Source organism: Gymnogyps californianus, chromosome 12 (assembly GCF_018139145.2).
Source record: "Gymnogyps californianus isolate 813 chromosome 12, ASM1813914v2, whole genome shotgun sequence".
NCBI lineage: Eukaryota > Metazoa > Chordata > Aves > Accipitriformes > Cathartidae > Gymnogyps > Gymnogyps californianus.
Window position 1 is genome coordinate 10,953,351 of NC_059482.1, and position 21,185 is coordinate 10,974,535.

Consider the following 21,185-nt stretch of genomic DNA (forward strand, 5'->3'; position numbering starts at 1 on the left):
CCGGCCGGGGGGAGGGCGGCGGCGGTGCCCCGGGGCGCGGCCCGGGGGTTGTCGCCGCGCTCCCTCGGCGGGGCCGGGCCGGGCCGGACCTGCGGCGGCGGGGACAGCCTCGGCACGGCGCGGGCGCGCAGCTCGGGGCGGTGGCGAGGCTGCGGCCGCCCTCCCCCCCCCCCCCCCTTCCCGCCGCCGTGACCCGTGTGCGGGCAGCCCGGGGAACGCGGCGGGGGCTGGGACTGCGCCTGCGGGAATTCCTGCGCACCTTCCTGCTAAATAGTGACCCGCGGCCGCCCGGGGCGCCAGCCTGCCCCGGCCCTGCAGCGAGACCCCGCCGGGGGGGCCTCGCCTGAGGGCGGCGCGGCGCTGCCCTGGCCCGGCCGGGCGCCGCCAGCTCCCGGCGGTGAGGCGGCCCCGCTGGCCGTGCGGGCCTCCCGGGCGGTGCCGGTGGGGCCTGCCCCTCGGGAAGGTTGTAACGTCGGCCTCCCGAGAGCACACCTCGTCACGGTGCCCGCGGTGGGTTTTCTTCGCGCCCCCCGGCCCGAAGGCCTGCGGGCAGGAGTGTCTCCGTCTTGGCGGCCACTGCAGTGGGCTGTGCTTGTACGGATTTTGCACCTGATGCTAACTGAAAATGCCGTTTGTTGTTATATAGCCTTATGTTTAGTACGTTGTGTGCGTATGGTAACTGCAAGCAGAAGAGGGTAACTCATTTGGGGCTGTAGCTTAAAACTTTACTAATATACCTTTGCTTCTCTCTGCTTGAGGGGTTATATCGTTTGAATGGAGAGGAAATAGTGCAGGTATATATTTGTCAGGTGGATGTTGGCTTAGAAATTTGAAAGAAGTTGAAAGATCTTGTTTGTTTGTTTTACATGAGATTATAAACCTTGTTACAGGTATAAATCGGCCATTATCATTATTGGTTTTATAGAGGAACAGATGTCTGGGTGTCTTGAAGAGTGGCATACGTCAGTGGTGTGTAGCCGCAATAAACTGCTTGGCTTTTCAGAGTCGGTCAGCCTGTGGCTCCGGAGGCATACGCAGCTGGCAAAAGGTTGAGGCTTGGTTCCCAAAATGGCACTGCATCTTGTAACCGCCAGTGTGGCTGTTGGATAATCTCAAATCTAGAGGTTAGAGAGATACTTTCTATGGATTTTAAGGCTATTGTTGCTTGACGTTTCTTTTTTCTCAGCCCTGTGCCATCTTGCAAAGGGGCAGTGGTGCTCTCGAGGAACTGTTGTTGTTTTCTGTGGGCAAAGGGGGACTGAAGCTCCTGCAGTACGCTCCCCTTCCCTCACTTCTCTGAGGTGTGTGGTATGTGTCGTGTAGCTCCCAGCCACATGAAGGTTTTGGTATGCAGCTCATGGGATCAGGAGTGTTGGCCAATCTTGGTGTGTGCACAGGTGCTATTTGTGTATCATGGGTATCAACATGATTTTGCTCTTGGCTGGAGTCTTCCACTAGGCAACATTTCTGCAGAAGATAATCTGGACCCTTTTCCAAGTTCAAGACTTGCGCAAGGTTTTATTTTCTTCCTTTATTTTCTGTTCTGTACTTTTCCTCCCAGAAGGAAGGACTTTCTAAGTATTTAATCTATGGTTGTGAAGAAGGTGTGTTTCAGGTCAACATACGCATTTCTGGTGCTTCATGGAACCTTTGGGGCGTGAGGAACTGGGCTGGAAGCAGCACGGAGTCACTGCTTCCCATGTATCTTGTGGTACTGCTTCCTAGGTCAGCATAAGGCATAAGTCCTTCTGTTGGCGTTTCTCGTTCTAAATCAGGAGTTACTCAGGGGTGTTAGGAAACTAGAAATAATGCATACAGGGAATATTTTTCTAGTCGAAAGTCTCTTCCGAGACTCTGAAATTCGATTAACAGGTAAATAACCCTTCATACAAAGTAATATGAAAATATCTGCTACAAATCTTTAAAAGAGAAGCCTAGGTTTCTTCCACTTCTTAGGTATCAACTTGTATTTGATCACTTGAATCTTATTTTTCTGTGGGTTTTTTTTTCCTGCTGTCTCCAACCTGAGAGCTTTTTTCCCCACTTCTTCCCACTATTTATTACTTTTCAACACCTCTTCTTCCCCAGCATACAAATGACAGCCAGTTTTTCCTTGCAGCGAAGCAGCTGTATTTTTGCTGTCCTATAAGGTATAAGTAAGCTTCCCTTTATACCCTGAATTGACTGTAGTTTTAAGTGCTGCCACTTGCCTCTCGTTACTCAAAACAGGATGGTGTCACAAGAAATTGTGCTGCTGCTTTTGTTTATATAGTAGTACTGTAATAGGAAAAGACTTGTTCTTGGTACAATAAATGCGGGTACACCAGAAATCCTGCTAATGATAGTGATTAATGGGTGCTGCTCAAAATAGCTATCACTGCTGATATGACTAATTGTGCCATATGAAAAGAGTTCTTTTATTCCCAGTAATCTCAAGGTGTTTCTACAGTTTTAGAGAAATGCCTGATCTGTGCAGAGAGATAAATGTACAGTGAAATGCGGAACTTGCAGTGAAGTATGGCAATTCTTTAACAGCTTGCTGCTGCGCTGCAAAACCACTTGGGGCTGAAAATGAAGAATATCTTCTTGTGGTTGCTGTAGGTAGATAGAATATTATTACTGGAATTGGATGTTAGCCAGAGCAACACCCTACGTGTTGCAAACAATGCCAGGGTATTGTTAGTAGCTGCAGAAGGGGTTTTATATCATACATGAAAGATGACATTTCCAGCAGCATGGGTAACCTCATCACAACACATTGTGCTGGGCCTGGCTCAGAGGGCAACTGGCTCTGCTAGGCTTGACAAAATCTACATTATAATCGCACTGGTCCTCCTAGAACTTGGTGATATGTCTGGATTAGTGTTTCTTAACCTTCATGGGCCTTTGGATAACAGCAACTTATTAGTAACACGCTGCAGGCAATCTTGTGCTCTCCAGGCAATGTCGTATTCTGGGTTCTGTTTACATTTCGTATGTATTGTGGCTGAAAGCAACGCTGGAAGCTTATATGGGGGCTGCAGATCTAAACCATAGAAGATGCTGTTTCTTGATATCTGTAAAATCTGAAGTTCTGCCTGGTAGGATGAAAAAATATTTTGAAAGTTAAATAGAATTCGTTAAGGATGGGTTCCAAACTCAGTGAGAAGAAGCTAGTAGTAGTTGTGGTTTGTTGTGCCTCTGGCTTTGCATGGGTTTCTTCTCTTCTGCTGTTTGTGTACCTCAAGATAATTTTATGGCAGGAGGGGTTTTTAGTTTCTTTGGGGGCAGAAGGGATGAACATCTAACGTGTGTGTGTGGGGAGTAGGAGGCATTCATTTCACGAATACTGCTTTGCAGGTTAGTTGCCGATTTGGTCTGATATGATCCCAGTCTTCCAGTGTTGTGTGAATAAACCATTTTGGTCCAGTCCTTGAATTTTGCCAAAACAGTAATTAAAAAAAAAAAAAAATTTTTTTTCTATGAAACTTCAAAAAGATGACGTTGGTGTTAATGAGGTGTGTTTCACTTTGAAGTGCTCTAATGTGACAAGACAAATTACTTTGAGAACTGTGGTCTTGAAATATCAACCTTGTCTTACTCTGTTGTAATTAATGAAGATTAGTGTGTTGATTACTTAAGATAAATTTAGGGGGGATTGATCTGTGTGGTTCTATTAAGGTCATAAACTTTGCCTGTGGTAAACTGACTTCCAGGGACCTGGGTTGGAGCAGCCTTGGAGTACAAGAGAAAGAGGGGTGTGTGTGTGGGAAACAGCAGAATAGAGGGTCTAGAAATGCTGGTTAAGCTTTGAAGAATGAAAGAAAAGGGCTGAAAAGGGGAATGCGAAGTACTCCAGGTGTGGCTGGGGGAATCCTGAGATGTCTGTGAGTGAAGATCAGTATGGGTGTATCTGAGGTGGGAGTAACTGAGGCTCTGTGAGGCTTTCAGGCATGTTCAAGAACCTTTATAGCAAGTCAGACGTTTTTCCAGCTGTGGTGTTGCATACCATCAGTGGTACATTGGCTTCAGTCTAATGATAACGTACAGCAGCTTATCAGGGCAAGCACCTATTACAACTTTTTATTAATTCAAGTTTGAAGCGGGATATTCTAGGGCTTTGGTTTGAAGAACTATTTTCACGAAGGAAATAAATGCTCTCTGTTCTGAGGAAGGCCCTCATAGGAGAACATGGTAGCACTAGTAGATAGCATTTTTGCTGTATTAGCTAAAAAGCAAAACAAAAACTCTTGCTGTAAAATAGCTGTCCTTTTTTTTTAAATAATTTTTTACCTTGTGTGTTTTTACTGTTAGGGTCACATCAGAGAAAAAATTCCTTGGGAAGCATCTTTACAATACCTCCCTAAATTGTGACCAATTCCTGCTTATGTTTTTAGTAAAATTTTCTCCTTGAAATTACTGATGCATATTTTCTGTTTTAGGCTAGCTAGATTTTCATTGTCTTGCAACACAGCTGTATTCCTTCTTTGTGGTCTTTTGTTTCTTGCTTTTCTAACAGTTTTCTGCTTTTTCAAGTGGTTAGGGTTTTTTGGTCAATGTGACTCTTCTTGTTTTGTTTTATGTAGTCATGTTTCAGTGGGGTACTTGTCAGATGCTGATGTTTTCTGGTAAGCGTTTCTGTACAATAGCATTGCAAAAGACAGATTATTTGGAAAATTTCCACAGAAGGATCCCTATACCACCTTGTCAGCCACCCCTTCTCTGGTTTGGATATTCTATTTTTGTTCTTTCCTGACACTACATGTGTGTTGGTTAGAAAGTTATAAGGGAACATGTCAACTGGTTGTTTAATAACAGTATTTTAGATGTGATTCTTGTTTAGTTGTGCACTTAAAGTTGACATTTAAATGGTACTGTCCAATTACAGAAAATTCCTCACAGGCTCTGTGCAGTGTACTCTGCAATCTGGTAACGGAACACAACTCCTCAACTTAGTTTCTGAACATAAGGGAAACTGTTTCCCTTGGTAGAAATAATAACATTTAACTTTGATTCTTTAATGTTTTATTCTAACATGCTGTATTTTGGGAACTTTAAAGCAGTGTATGGAATGTGTTGTAGAGGAGAGGGTAGGAGAAGAGTAGGAAGAAAGGACCATGATAGACCTGTTCTTTACTTCTCCACAGGCATCCCTAGTGTGTTCATTCATGTGAGAGTTATCTAGCAATGAAATATATCTTGAATCCTGTCAGTAACTGAGTGTTTTTAGTTTCCCAAGTAGATTACCTCACTGTGATAGCTTGGTATGTTTGTGAGTTTCTGGATGGTATTGAGAATTCCTCTGGATTTACTGGGGTAAAATTAGATCCTTTGAAGCATGTCCATATGGTCTGTCTGATACCAGGATATTCACAGCAATGTTCCTAGGTATTTTTTTTTGTTTATGAAAGTTGAACTTCCTGCTCTTCTGTACAGATTACAGAACTTGGCTGATTGTGCCTTAGAAGAACAGTTTGAGTCCAAGCCCAAGAGCTTTCCCGGAGAAAGATAAAGCACCTGAATGTCTACAGTGCTCATTCCAGAAAAATCTGGAGATCTTTTAAGTGTTGCTTCCTAAGAGTCTAAATACAAGGTATTATTTTAAAAAGTTCCTTAAAAATACTTGAAGATGGCAATCTCATCCTGAAGAAGCTAGACATTCTTTTTATGTGGCCCAGCATACAACAGAAATGCGGAAAACCAGTGAAAGCTGTAGTGACTAGAAAGGACAGACACAGAAACACTCTTGTTGTTGAAAGACTTTTCTTGTGTCTGCATCCTCACAGCTTGAGTAAAAGACTGAGTATCACAGGGCAAAGATCACTTTGGGTACATGTAATTCTATGCCAGACTCCAAAAGGTTTGAGGACCATAATCTAATTCTGTTGAGTATTTCAAAATTTTTCTCAGAATGCTATTTGCAAGTCTTGCACCAGATGGTATTATGTAGAAGGAGGAAGAGTACAAGGAGGAAGAGGCTACCTAAAAATTTCATTCTTCCAGATCTATATGTTCTTCTGTACGCATCTTGCAGGGTAACTTCAATGTAGAATGAGTTTGTCATCTCCAAATGCTCAGAAGAAATCACATTTGTCAAATGAAGGTAAAAATGAATACAGGTTTTCATCACTTGTTAAAGGCACCTGTGTTCAGTAAAAGATGGAAAGATCCTGAGGATAGGAGATTTTTTGGCGGGAGGGAAGAATAGCAATATTGCTTGCTGTTGAGCGGTCTGCAGTTCTTTGTCCAAGCAGGAATTGAAGGCCAGGTGGTGTAGAATAGCGTGAACTAAAACTGTGCAAATATGTTGTTACAGAATCCACCTTCATCAGTGCATGTTTCATAGCTCCAGAATAAACTTTTATTTAGACTCTTACCAAAGACATAGTTAGATATTTGTGTTTTTTCGGTTGAGCAACACAGTTTGCAAATATTTAAATAATAACGTAATAAGATACACTGCTTCTCCTACATGAGATGAACATTTACAAGCAGATGATGTAATCAAGAACTTTAATATGGTGCTGAAAAATAGGTCTACTGCTAAATATGCATATATCATTTAGAAAAGGTAAAACCTTTCATTTATTAAATAAAAAGCAAAAGAGAATGAAAAAAAGCAAGATTTGCTAGTGATCGGAATTTTGTTTTACTGAGTTCACTTCTAAGTAGTGCAAATGAAATCATCAAGACTGCCAGGTTGCCACTGTTGTTGGGAGGAGCGCGGAGGTTTGAGTGGATACTTGTACGTTCTTCACCTACAGAGAGAAAACTGGACATACTTTACTAACTCACAGTGGAGTACAAATAAACTGTCTTTCTACCAGTGTAGATACACAAGTTATGATATAAGCAAGGTTAAGATTTTGGTGGTAGTATTACTTGCACTTTTGTTTTAGCTATTTTTGAAGAGAAGTTGCTGAAGTTTATGTATAGAAGAGCAGGGTAGGTTAACTAAAAATTAAATTTCCTAAATTAATGCAAGTGTAAGTGGACTTTCAGTTCTGTGGCTTATTTTTCTTAAAAGGCTTCCATGCTGATGAAAACTGTATAGGGTGCTGGAAGGAAATGCCAATTATTAGAACAAAACGCTGAAAAAAAGAGCACGTATACTGCTATTGGGAATATGCTTGGTTCTGTATTAAAATGTTGGAAGAGTCCTTACTCAAAGAGCTTCCAGTCTTTCTGTCTGTCCTATGTTGCTTTCAGGAAGAGAATGAAAACATTTTCTCTCAAGCAGTCCTGTTAGATCTCATAATAAACTTCTTTGTCTAAACATTGCAGTAATTTCCAGGGCAACAGATTGTGATGTCAAATTCAGCACTTTGACCTCATTTCAGGTCCAAAGAGGAGTGAGTATTGTAAAGTTTTAGACAAGTTATTACAAAATAACTTTGGTAATTAGCAAACTTTATATAAAATTTGGCCATGAATTTAACATGGGTTTGTTCACAAGTTCTTCTTAGTAAAGGTATTCTACAGATCCAAGTTATCAACCCCAATTTAAATGTTATCTTTCATATAATATTTGGTCTTAAAACGGAAATAGTAATTTGGGTCATGGGACAGCATATGGTCTAGCTTGGCAGTCTTTGGTCAAGTGCACTTACTGCTTTATCCATGTGGAAAAGTGGTACATCTGACCTGTGCTATTTTGAAATTAATCTGTTGCTTGGTTTTGTGGTTAGAAAAGATCCTGGTCTGGTTAAGTGAAATCTATTGCTCTGCAGATGTTGCTGGACATGAAATCTGTTGAAACCCACTAATGATACATTTTTTGTTTTTATATAGGAATGTTACATTTTTGTGGTGACGGATTGGTATGATAGAGTAAATCTGTAGCTGACACACAAGATTTAGAGAAATGTTTTTTGGGAAAAGTGCTTTTTCTTCCTTTGAAGACACAGCAGGAAAAGAGTTTTTTTCTGTTTTCCTTTTTAGTTTCTGGAACAGTGGGGTTTTAGGAGGTTTGATTAGGATTGTCTGATACAGTCAGACAAATGAATAACAGACTACGATTTGCCTCTTAATTATGTTTCCCCTGAACATGTGTTAAAAGATTCTAGCTCTTCTCTCACTCTGCCTTCTCTTTCCATATCACAATGACCATGAGGGCTGCAGAGGTCCCTTTCAAGTCATAGATGCTGTCTTTCAAGCATCAGGAGGTGTTTTTATCACTGAATCTAACGCTATTTAAGTTGTTGCTGGTCAGGTGTCAGAGAGTTACTACTCCAAAACCTTTCATGGTGTCTTTGATTCTGGATGCTTTTCTGAAGAGTATACTTTAATCAGACATGTTGTTGGACTGAATACTGGGTGTGTGAATTGCTCTGGCTTACAGATACCAGAGTTCATGGTTGAATAGCTCCTCTGGCTTTAAAGGTACAATATATTAAGTTTAATTTGTTCTTAAACAGCTGCACAGCGTTTGTTGCTTGTGCAGTACATTGACGTGGAGTTTTTGTGACAATTTAGTGTGTTTTAAAACTAAACTTCTCAAGTCAGTTTCTGAGGAAATATCTATGGATTAGCATGTTGCTGTTGGTCTCTTCAGAATTGCCTGTCCTTACCCTCTTATTCATTGTTTTGTGTGTTAATGTGTGCTTCTCCATCCCTTGCACTTTTGGGGGATTATTGATGGAACATGTCTGTCTAGACTCTGCCTTCTCTTGTGTTTCAACACCTTTTGCTATGTGTTTGTTCCACTTGAAAGGCTGTCATGGCCCTCAACTTTGTGCATTGTGATAGACGGAGAAGACTACTGCTAATATGAGTGATAAAATTCGACTTGATGTTAAGTTGTGGTTTGTTTGTTCTTCTTCCTGAGACATTCACATTTTTATGGGCTTTTCCAGCTTCACAGTCCAGCCAGTGGATGCTTTTCTCTGTCTGATATAGTTTCTTGTTACTGATATTTTAAGTTGCATCCTGAAACAGGAGAAAATTATATATTTCAGTCAGTGACTGACTGCTAAAAAGTTGTATCTGTATTTTGTTCTGAAATTGTTTTAGCACAGATGAGGCAGTTTCTTTTCAAAAAAATCTTGTGGTTTCAGGGAAATAATATATTGTGTCTTCCTTGCATATGCTATTTGATATATTCTGTTCTGGAGCATGAGTTGTTCATCTCTGCTGTGTTGGTTGTTTTTCACTGCACATTAAATCATATATCAAGAAGAACAAGGGTAAGTCTAGTTTATGAAGTTTTCTACGCTACATAATTATGCTCCCTTTCCTTTTAACTTAAGGTTTTGTAAGTGATACAGTGCTCATAATTACAAGCGTAGATAGGAAGTTATGCTGTATTTTGATCCACTTGTTCAGTGTGTTGAGGAATAAATTACAATATGAATGCAGGGCATCTTGCATGCTATGTCTATGCTAAATATTTTTCTCTACTATGAATCCTAATGTGAGCAAAGTTAAACTGGTGTAATTTGGAACAGTAGACTTGGAGCAAATATTATGCAACTAGATATGTGTGAATACTGATTACATGGTAGCATGCGAAAAACCTGATTGTGTCTCAAAGCACTGTTGACTTAGTGGATTTTCTATGCCTTATTTAGCTGTCTCTAAAGGTTTGTGTGGTGAGGGTTTTTTTTTCTTCTTTTACATCATACCATTTACTTAAGACCTATAGTTCATTGGCTTTCAGTTACCTTACACTGTCACAGGCAGATAGCATTTTGGCCAAAAGACGGTGTTATGAGGGACAGTATTCCATCTGAAATAGTCTAAACCTGGTGATCTCAGAAGACCCACTTAATATATTCTGAAAAAAGCAGGGAATAGTAATTACAGCTGTAGAATATACCTGAGAGGGGAAGCATTTGACAAGTTGACTTACATATACCAATATGTGTCCTCAAATGCAAGATGCCCTTGTGTTAGAACTGTTGGGTATTCCAGCACTGATAAGACCTTCTGTGTCTTTTATGTAAGAACCAACATTTTAAGAAGTAATACTTTGAAATTGATGCTTTGTAGTTGATGTGAAGGAAAGAATTATTTTTTGTTTTCACTGGTGAATTTTTTTTTTTTTTCCTAAAACTGCTACTTATGTTCTTCCCTATGGAAGGTATTACCTCAGCTTGGACTGGTGGTAAGCTGTAAGTTGTGTGGCAGGTACTTGTGGTTTACTCGCACTTACACCAGAATGCCTCTCCTGCTTTCTTCTTTTCTTGTTTGTTTTCTTTTCTCTGTTCAAAAGTTTTGGTTTCTTGTTAAATACCTTCATAGTGAAGACTCTGGTAAGAAACATAGCAAAGCAACTACTCATAGTCATAAACTCGGTGACTAATCATTGAAATTACTCAGTGTAATCTTTTAGAATTAACAAATAATTAGGTAGAAAACTTTACATTCACTTATGGATAACAAGCTTAAATCTGACACAAATGACGATAAGATACTCAGATTTTTACAGCATTCGTATGTGGTAAAAACCTAGATGCCACAAGATTTTTTCATTGACTTTTTTCTTGAGTAGTTATCTTCTAGGAACTTACTAGTATAGATTGCTTACTATAACATTGAAATTGTTTTTATTAGTAGTGAATAAGTACCACTTCTGACCAATAAAAATCCACTGTCTTGTCCAAAATATGGACAAAGAAATGTCTATGTAAATGGAGTCTATGTGTTTCAACTTCAGAGGTGAAGAAATGCCAGCATAATCACCTGAAAGATATGAAAAGCAGTCCGTGGAAGAATTTTCTAGTCCAGACAGAGAATAATACGTTAGCTGTAAGAGGAGATAAGGCTCCATTTTGCAAGTGGCTGTACTTCTTAAAATTATTTGCTGATGTGCATACAGCAACTCAAAAAGCAGCAGAATGCCTTACTAATAGCATTTGAGAGCCCTAAAATATAGTTTAATCTCGGTTTTGAATGTCATCATATTGATACACTGTAAAGAAAACCATGAATTTCATTGCCAAGCCCACAATCATCTAATTTTCTTATGCAGCTGAATCCAGTCACTCTCCTTTTCTTTCCTCCCTGTGGTTATTTTTTCCCCCCTACTTTACTGCTTTTTTCCTGCTTTACGCTTTAATTCACATTTAAAACTCTCCTGTTTGTATGTATTACACAGTGAGGACTGGAATGTTAGCTGAAAGATGGGGAGAGGAATCTGCCGTGCTGAAAATGTGAAAGATTTCCTGTTGTTCTAAACTCAGTTTGGTGTTAAGTGTTAGTGTCCGTGCAGCTGAACCACTGCTTAAACTCTCCTGCTGCACGGCAATACATGAGTGGTAGTTGAGGATAAAAATCCCTTGGTTTATCAAATAATACTCTGATTGTGGTTAGTCCTAGTTTTGACTGTAGTACACATTGTTCCTAATAATAAATGCAAAAAGTGGTATGGTCTGCTCCAGCTGCATAGTGTTACTGGACACTTTGAAGGAAGGTAATTATTTATTTCTAGAATGGAAATTTTGAGAAAATGACTCATTGAAATTCAAATCCCTTAATAAAGGAGAACATATATCATGTAATATGCACATAACAGGTACTGTTAGGAGTATGCAGGAAATATGTATTTTTTTATTGTGGATAAAAACAAATATATAAATACCTTAGTGTGTGGTAAGGATGCATCTCTCATACTGTGTCTTTTAAGCTTGCTAGAGTGAATCTAAAAGTAGGAAAAACAAATTGAAAATAGGACCAATGTTGTTGAACTGAAAGCAAGAAACTAAGATATATTTTTAGTGTTCAAAAATTGTAGGTAACTACAGACTTGATATTATAATAGCTTTTTTGAAAAGAAGATGCAAAAACTAAATGTAGTATGCCTGTGTTTATTAATTGTAGTATTCCCCGAGAGATTTCTACAGATATATATTGTAGGCTTATGCAGAATACAGAAGTTGTAATTGCCTAACAGAATAACTCTAGAAATAGAGCAAGATCCTTACAGAGCCTTGGAAGGAATGAATATTAGTAGCAGTAGGAACACAGTTTTCTAGATTTTTTTCTATATAATGCTTTGGAGAGCAGGAATGGATGGAAATCCTTCTTGCAAAAGCGTGTTAGCTGTTTTGTTTGTGCAGTGGCGATTTGCACTTTCTGCTGCCATCAGTAATTCAGGAGCAGAGTACGCACAAGTTCAGGTTTTTGTCAGAGCTTGCCTAATGGGGAAAAAATGTGGAAGAAGATGTATTATCTGTAAATGGAGAACATAGTAAAGAACTATAGTGGAAGTTTGAGCATTAGATCTTAGGGTCTAGCAGCAGGGTTCTTTCCAAACAGTTAATTGTTCTGTGGGAGTCTATTACGGTTTTGTTTATTTTAAAGCAGATGTAAGGTGAACTTTTTGCCTAAGTAATAATTTCGCTTACCTTCTCCCGAGACATGTGTGGAAGGAGTTGTTTCCATAATATTGATTATGGAGTAGTAGTGAGCATTGAGTTTTGTCCAAAATCAGTCTGGCTGAGCCATAGCCACTGTGTGACGGTTCCACTGGGGCTGGAAGAACTTGAAAGTAATAAATATGTGGAACTGTCTTAGATGAGATCTGTGTTGAAACAGAAGATCCCTGGCTGTGGTTCTTGAGCAGTGTTGATTACAGCAGTGTCTGGCTTCTTGCGGGAAGGCGGGTTTCATACAGGCTACAGGCTCCCCTGGCAGGAAAGCTGCATGTGGGCTGAATCAGATGCGTTGTGGAAGTTTGTGGTAGGTAGCGGAGAGTCAGAAGGCACATGTTGTCTATTTTGGCCACTAATTTTATCTTAAATATAACGTCCGCTAGATCATGTTAATATTCTTGTAGATCATGTTAATATACTTAATAGTTAAAATAGAATTGTTAAATTAATTTTTAAAAATTAATAACTGTATTGTTAAATACCAAACAAAACAATTAATCAGCCATTATGATGATCAGCGTTCATTTCTTTAAGCTCTAGTACTGACAGCAGTAGTAACAGTATTGCTGTTAGCACTATGATGACTTCACCTGATGATGCTGGTGGGCTGTAAGTGGAAGGCATTATTTTTCAGAGATTCTTCTCAGATTTCCGTTCAGAAATTTAAAAAAAATCCGTACATCTTCAGTGAGCTTAAATGTTTTTTCAGATGCTCATTGAGTAATCTGAATGTTTCATGTGAACTATTGTATGTTAAAAGGGTTAACAAGGTTACTAAAAGGTTAGTAGAATGTTTACTGCATGCTTTATGCAGAATTAAGCTACAAATTATCATGCATCTCCAGCCTGCATCAGTGATTGTACTCCAGGAGCCCTTTCTCAATGAAGTAAGGATTTTAAAATGATGTCATGTATGGATTTACTTTGATACATACTTAGTTTTCATTCTTTATGACTAATGAAGAATATTCTTAAATGAGTAAAACCACCTATACTGTGTTCCCACAAGTTTATGAAAAATGGGCATGGAAACAGTTTTAAAAAGTAAAGACCTTCTTAATACTGTCCTCAGTGCGGACTTCAGAATTGCTTCTGTAACTTTCATGCTAAAAGCAGAGACTGTGGGAGAACATTTTTAAAATTATATTTACATTGACAAGCAATATTATATTAGTTCTTTAATTATCTATTTTATGGAGACCACAGTAATAAAATGCTTAATGAATTTAATATTTTGAAATAGTTGAGTTGTTGGACAGTGGTGGTGTGATACTCTTTTTCCATTTGAATAACAGTATCCTTTTGAAAACATACTTGCAAATATTTTCCTAGTACTATGATAAATTTTTGTGGCTGTCATTCATTGACATGAGAATCTCAGTGAGGTTTTTTTGAGATGTTTCTAGTCCTCATTTTGGGATGGGGTGGAGAAGCTTTCAAACATTGACCCTTAAGACTCAATGAAATTACCATTCAAAATATGTCTTTATAACATCCTTGTTTTGCTGAGGGACAGGCAGTCCTGACTTGCAATTATCATTTATGTTGACAAATGTAATTTTATTTTTTTTTTTTAAGTAAGAAAAGTATTGTTAGTCCTCCAGTAGCCACCTAGGAGTGAATCTCATGTCGGGCTACTTCTGATTGCACTGCTCCTGTTATTGTGCTAACTTTTGCTTCACAGTATAAATTGATCGGCTAAGTATGTTGATGAGATGACTCTTGACTTCACAATTTCTATATTTATTGTTTTCCAGTCCATTTCAAAATCCAGCTCTGCTACCTTAAAAAGTTCTTACACTTGTTTTTCTCTAGTCTGATTTATGTTCACTTATCTGCTTTTATTCTTAAGTGCTAGAGACTGTCCTCCCCCTTGCACTATTCAATTTCTGTGGAACTACCAATAAATTCAAACGATGCCCTGCTGAGAATAGGATGGAAGCTGGAGGAGTGGGAAAGAGAAAGTAGAACAAACTAACGGTATTTACTAGAACTGCCTGTGCAGACCAATGTGAAACAAACCATATTTATTGTAAAACATGTTGATAAGATATATATGTAAATTTAACAAAACATGTCATAACACTTCATGTCTTAGTTCAAGGATTATTCCTCCTTTCCTAATTTTGCTTGTGTGGCCAAGTTGTCCCATAACCGATTATGTCTGAAATATAATTCAGAAAGTAATTTTGTGAAGTACTAGGGGCAATTTCTTTGCTATTAGCATCCTAGGCTGACTAATTTTCTGATTAATCAACAGAAAGTCATATCAATGTAGTTGGCCTTATTTTGAAAGGCTAGCTACTAGCTTGGTATAAGCATTATAAATATTTTGGTATGTGGGTACGTTGCAATTCACTTTTTTTTTTAAACTTTCACTGTGTGTAAGTGAAGGTATTCACTAATGCAGTGACCAAATCAGTTCCTCTATGCAGGGTAAGCACACAGCCCGCTGAACAGTGACAGACATTCCCTCCACAATCCGTGGGGATGTGTTTTCTGGGACTGAAATAGCTTGTTTTGGGGTAGGCAGAAGAGTGTTAGCATGTGGCTGATGAAAATGCAGACATGTACTTGCAACTCTCTACAGCTCTGAGAGGGCATGGCTGTGTCAGACTGCAACCTCCAGGCTTGGGATGCATCCTGGAAACTTCTTGTTTTTCAGCACTTTGGAGACAGAAAAATATTATTTCATTCTTCAGGGAGCTGTTCTGTATCAAAGTGCTTTTGTGGCAGAATTTGTGCATGGAGAGACATTTTGCCCTAGCAACTGTACAAATTAGGTATAATGGATAAAAATATGAAAGAGGGTTATGGATAGTGCTAATTAATTAAAAGTATAAATTTTGACCACTGCTATTGTGGCCTAGATGGACATCTGATCCAGTAGGCCATTTTTATTTTGTTTTGTGTAAGAAATGTTACAGAATTGATGGCAAACAAACGACATTACTTTGTTGTTGCAAAAAACCAAACAAGTTTAAGTTTTCTCATAAATAGATGGTGTCAGATGAGAAGACTTCCTTTGTAATAAAACCATGTAATTTGTAAGACTTTAGCTTAATGTCCACAGATACTCTCCAAGTATCAATAATTGCTGGAAGTAAATGCTTCGCTTTGCTTTGCAAACTGCCCTGGAGTGCAGATCTGTTGTATTTTAAGGTCTTTATCTAAACCTTCTAACAAGTAAAGCTGTTTCATTGCAGTGGAGTACTGACAGTAGTATTGAAACCCTCTTTTTCAGAGAAGACTTTTAAACCTGTATTGTGTAAATACTGTATGTTTCTAATGCTCTTAAAAGTAATGTAAAATTGTCCTCAACAAGAAACATATGGTTATAAATTCTGACGTACTTTGTGTGCTATCCTGACTATAGGAAGCAGAATCTGCAACATGGAGGATATTTAATTTAAAAAAATTGGGATAAGGGTCGTGAATTGTATGCTAGAAATAGAAAATAAGATTAGAGGTTATGTTTCAGGCATGGAGCTGTCTCTGGGGGGGGGGAACAGAACAAGGTTACTTCAAGGTTTGGAGCCTGGTTGGGGGATGGGGAGAAGGGAGGAAATCCAATAGTGGCTAAAAATGGTGCCTGGGGGGGGTTTGTAGTAATATATAAAGTAGAAATTGCCAGGCATCACCTTGATGCTTAGTGTTGCGTATTGTAGCCTTCTCCTTACTATCGCTTGCTGGTGCCAGGTTAGTCATGGGCAGTGCTTGGTACCAGTGAGGTGGTCCTGGCTGTCAGCATGCCCTCTGCACAAACAGGCCTGGTGGCAAAAAGGTCGCTTTTTCTAAATCTAATATTTAGGAAATATGTTTGAAAGGGGTCTGGCCAGATCTGTGGTAGATGCATCAGCTGGTATTGAAACATTGCTTAAATGTATTTGGCATCTTTGCAGTGTCTTATGGCTGGCAGAGCTCTACTGTGTTGCAATTTCTGCAGCAGAAAGCCCTTTGTCAACATAAGTTACTGGGAAGGAGTGTCAGCATGGCTTAAATCACCTAAATATCATTTAATGTAAGCCTAGTCTTTCATGTTGATAATAATTTTTAAGTATAACTGACACATCAGAAGATACCACTTAAAATTTTAAATGTTTCTTTCCAGTCTTGTGAACAAAATTCAGCTCTGTTAATGAATATGGAGAGATACCATTGCATGTACTTAATTAGGTATGAAGTTAGGATCTCCACTGATGCATGTGTGTGATATCTTGGACTGTTGGTACTAGGTGCTTCAGGGGGGAAACACACATGTGAGTTTTCAGGAAGATGTAACAAATAAAAGTTTAAGCTTAAGTCTTCAGGTTTGCTTGTGGATGTTTGATTTCTACTGAATAGATCAATCACATCATGTTAATTTGTTTTATGGATTAAAACATTACACCTGTTTCTCTTTCAAGATGTATTATACCAGCATAAATATCCTGTTGTATCCTCTGCTGGGCAAAAAATTTCTTGCACAACTCAGTGCAGAAATTTTGGCACATAGCCTGGTGACAGATCATGCCCATGATTGAGGGCTTAGTTTTTTATGTAAAACTATCAGTAATTCTACTTTCAGGACATGGTAAGGTGGTCTGAGTGTTGCTTATATGTTGTAAATTAGGATTGATAATTATTTAACAATTGATAATTTTATTGGGAAATATTTGGAGAGTTCTTTGGGGAATAATTTTTAACCTAAAAACAATGCATTTTTTTACAGTAAAAATCACATTACATCAGTCAAATCACATCAGTATTTATCTGAACGTCAGTTTGACTGTTGTATGCCTTTCTGTGCTGTATACTTAGTGTAGCAGCTTAAAGCCGGAAGCTAGAAAAGCTATGCATGCTGCTTAGACGTGCCGGCAGAATTCCATGTATGCATTTGTTAGCAAGTAGCTCTTGTGTGAAGTTATTTATATTCCTTGGTAGCATCTACACTAGATATAAAAAATGAAATTTATTTTCCAAACGTGTACATTTATTTGTATTGAAAGAAATTAAATTTCATTATTAAGAGTGTTAACTCTGTTTTTAAAGAAGCAGAAAAACAATAGTCTGTTAAAGTATTAAAATCTTTTGCTTTTCTTAATAAAAGGAAAATAATTTCGATCAAGCTAGTCTTCCTAGGAAGAACATGTAAAATGCAAAAACCAAGTAAATAATTGCTTTTAAAACCAGAAATTTCTTATAGCTGTGTCAGTGTAAGGAGTGGATGGAGAAGACCTAGGATTGCACTAGCATTCCTCAGCCTTCAGTCTGCAGCTTTTTGAATTTAAGTTGACCTGTGGCCTATTTTGGCATTTACATTGTGTGGATAAAAGGCAACAAATTATTCTGTGGACTCAAATAGAAAGTAGGATTACTGAAGCAGCTAATGGAAGGCACTACATAGTGGAGTCTCAAAGATGTGAGCTGTTGCCATTGTGGTGAAGGTGGGGTGATACTTGCTGGCACACAGGGGCTTGAGGGGCAAGAGGAGAATCCTTTTGCCTCTGCTGCTTACCTTGTGTTTGAACCAGTTGTTAATGGCATTTACAGAAGATTGAGCAACTCGGAAGGATTTTTTTAGTTGTCTGCTGTGTAAAGCAAGCAGAACAACTAGATAAGCGCTAAGCTTTTGGTGTTCTTGAAGGCAGAAACGTTATAGTTGGCAAGATTTGGCTGTATTTTTCCCTTTTGATTTGTATTAGCGATTTATAAACTGGAAGGGTGCTACATTTGATCTTATAACTTATCATGTTTTGACCCCAACTATGCAGGATGAGTTAGTGCTATTTTAAAAATCTCATCTATATTTAATTAAGACTTATAAATTCTCGTCTTAATGAGGAGGGGAACGCTGTGCCCAAGACACACAAGCAGCTTTTTTTATTAGAAAAAATGAGGGAAGGTTATGAAGTATGCATGCTACCATTTCTACTTTTTTAATCTTTATGATCTCAAATTACTTGTCACCAGTGTTCCTTCATCAGCCGGAGAAATTAGTTCTACCTAATCTAATATATTAGAAACCATAGATTTGTTAGAAATAAAGCATTTTGACAGTTCCAAAAGTCTCCCGTTACAAAGATGTAGTTCAAGAATGATTTTTAGAATTAAGGTTAAAACTATTCAACTACTACCATTTATGAAATTGCTATTTACAGTAGTATTACATGATGCTTTTGGAGTATTATGTACACACTAATGTTTGGTTTTGTTATAGGAGGAAGACTGTTACTCACACTGGATTGCTCTGGTTTATTCATACCCTGTGACAGTGAATCAGATATTGCTGTCTATATACAGACTGAATTGCCAGCCAACTTTGGGCCCAAATATGGTAAACATAATTATGTTCATTTGCTGTAAAAATACATTCTCCTTAGTTCAACATTTTCATGATTACAGTTTTCTGATAATTCCATAATTTTCAACATGAGAGGGATATGAAAGGCCTAATCATCATGTCCCTCTCTTTAGTGTAGAATATAGTTTGTTTTCCTGGGCAAAACTCCAGCTGTTCAGCGATGAATCTACTGCTACTCAAATACAGTAAGCCCATAAACTGTTTGGAAAGTCTATTCTCAGAACGCAGGAGTTGTAGTACGGAGACATGAATCTCTGTATTAGCTAGATGACAGAAAAGCTCGTGGCTGCAACTGTCATGAGACAGTAAGTTTATGTGCTGATGTCAGTTTTTCTGATACGTACTCCTGTGTACTATTTTTGGAAATGAAATTCATACAATTTGAGAATACTTAATACTTTTCAAGTAGGAGACTTTGAATGAATGAGTTGGGGGAGAAGGCAAACATTAAGATAGACAAAGCTTCTACCGTGTACTGAAGAGAATAAATATTAGTAAATAGTGGGTTAGGTTTTAATTTCGGTCACAAAGAAATAGTATGGTAATATACTTATTAAATATGAAGAAGTGAATAGTTTACATGTGGCAATACATGCTAATAGTAGCCACTTCATTTATGTGAGTGGGTTAGGATTAGTATATTTAATGCAACTAAGAAAACACATTTGCAGGGCTTTTTCTTTCTCTTTTTTGATGTAGTCTAGTATCAAGAGAATGTTGTAGACGTATTCTGTGGCAAGTGTTGAGAATTCAGAAGCAGCATAGTAATTTGGGAAAGGAAAGATTGTTGGTGTTGAGTTACTCCAAATGTTTTGAAAGCTTTCATCATCTTGCTGCAAACAGGCAAAAAAAAAAAAAGAAAGATCACATAAAGGCTTTACAGGATTTTCTGTACATAATCTCTTATGTTTCTAGTACTCAAAACTTCTTTCATAGAAGAGCTTTAAATGTGTAGATGATGTGTAATTTTCACTGCCTTGAAATACTACTTTTGTCTAACACTACTGAAATAATTAAAATGTGTACTGAAGCTACTCAGAGTTTGGGTTTTCTTTTTGAAGTTGCATAGCATCACAAACTCAGTTAAAACAGTCGAGAAATTTGGTTTAGGGGTATTTATTTCAGTGGAAAAATTCAAATGTGCATATGCTAATAAGTGTGAGTACTGTGGCATTTATGAAATGTAGTATCTATGTTTAGAGTGAATAAGAAGGTGAAAGTGGCCACTCTGATTCAGACTTCAAAATTGATCCAACTCAACCTTCTTTATCCCATGGAAGTTATAAATGGATACCTAGGAAAAGGCAAGAACAGGGTGAATTTGTGGGCTACACTCATTTAAAACTGTCTTCGACGATTTGCTGCATATAGGATTTCCTGAGCCTGTGGTTAGTCTATTTAGTAAGCCAGATGAGCCCCTCTGGAAGAAAGAGCGATAAGGAGACCAGAACTGCACGCTAAATTTGAAGTGTGGGTAAACCATGGATTTATGCAGTGGTATAATTATGTTTCTGGTTTTCCCAATGCTGCCGCTCCATTCCAAATTCCTTTGCTAATAATTTGTAACATAAGATTTACTCTTCTGACTCTACCATTCAGTATCAGGCTGACATTTTAGCAAAAACAGTCAGTTGTAACACCGAGATCATCTTCCTAAGTGGTAATGATCAGGCCAGAGCCCATCATTTTGTACGTGAGGCTAGGGTTGTTTTTCCCACGTATAAGTTGATAAATTTATCCATAATGAATCTAGTCTCTTATTTTGGTCCCTCAGTCCTGTAAAGTTATGCCATTCTTTGTGTGTGTGTGTGTGTGTGTGTGTATAGTAGCGCATGTAGTATGTCATGCCTAAATGCTGTAGTATTTGACCTGAGCTCTTACTCCCACTTGTCTTTCCAAGTCTTGTTTAAGGTGTGATTTGTTTGGGGCAATGAAAACTTCCGCAGAAGAACCTGACTTTTGAAAGAAGATGTATTGAAGGTAGCATTTATAGAATGTCTTTCAATTATTTCTCTAAATACTTTGCCAAAGGGTGGGAATTATTCCCATTTTTCTAGGTGCAGAAGCTTTTTATTCAGTATTTGGGTCCATGGACAAATCATTTTAAGCTGGTGGGAATAAAGCTCTACGTAGAGCCCTCTGCTTGATTCCTTGATCTACACTGACTCAGCAGTAAGTAAGCTCTTCAAGGTGATTTCCTAAACCTCTTTAACAAATGTTAGTAGAAATTTTTAGCATGCATTTTACAATGTGTATTAAAAACCTCTCTTCCCAGTGAATGATACTGAAAAATACATATGGCATTTGCTTATGCTGGAAAGCTGCAATTCGTGATTTAACAAGGTACTTGAGTATGTGAGAGATACCACTAACTTTACTGGAACTAAGCATATGCTTAAGTAAGTCCATTGCTGAAGTGAGCCCAAAGATTAAACTGCTTCCAGGTTTAAGATGTCTGCTATGAGATTATTGGATTGTAGGGTTTTCTG

General features: G+C 38.3%; 1 protein-coding gene across 3 annotated transcripts in view; it reads left to right on the top strand.

Moving 5' to 3' along the window:
- Nucleotides 1–469: 469 nt before the first annotated feature.
- The window catches only part of GARRE1 (granule associated Rac and RHOG effector 1), a 62,918-nt gene continuing 42,202 nt past the window's right edge, over nt 470–21,185 (top strand). For 2 of the 3 annotated variants that reach the window (XM_050904008.1, XM_050904010.1), the window contains exon 1: nt 18,609–18,669. The gene's annotated coding sequence lies outside the window, so the exon portion shown is untranslated. Of the gene's footprint in view, nt 511–18,608; nt 18,670–21,185 lie in introns of those variants that run through there. The other variant, XM_050904009.1, reaches the window with a different exon arrangement.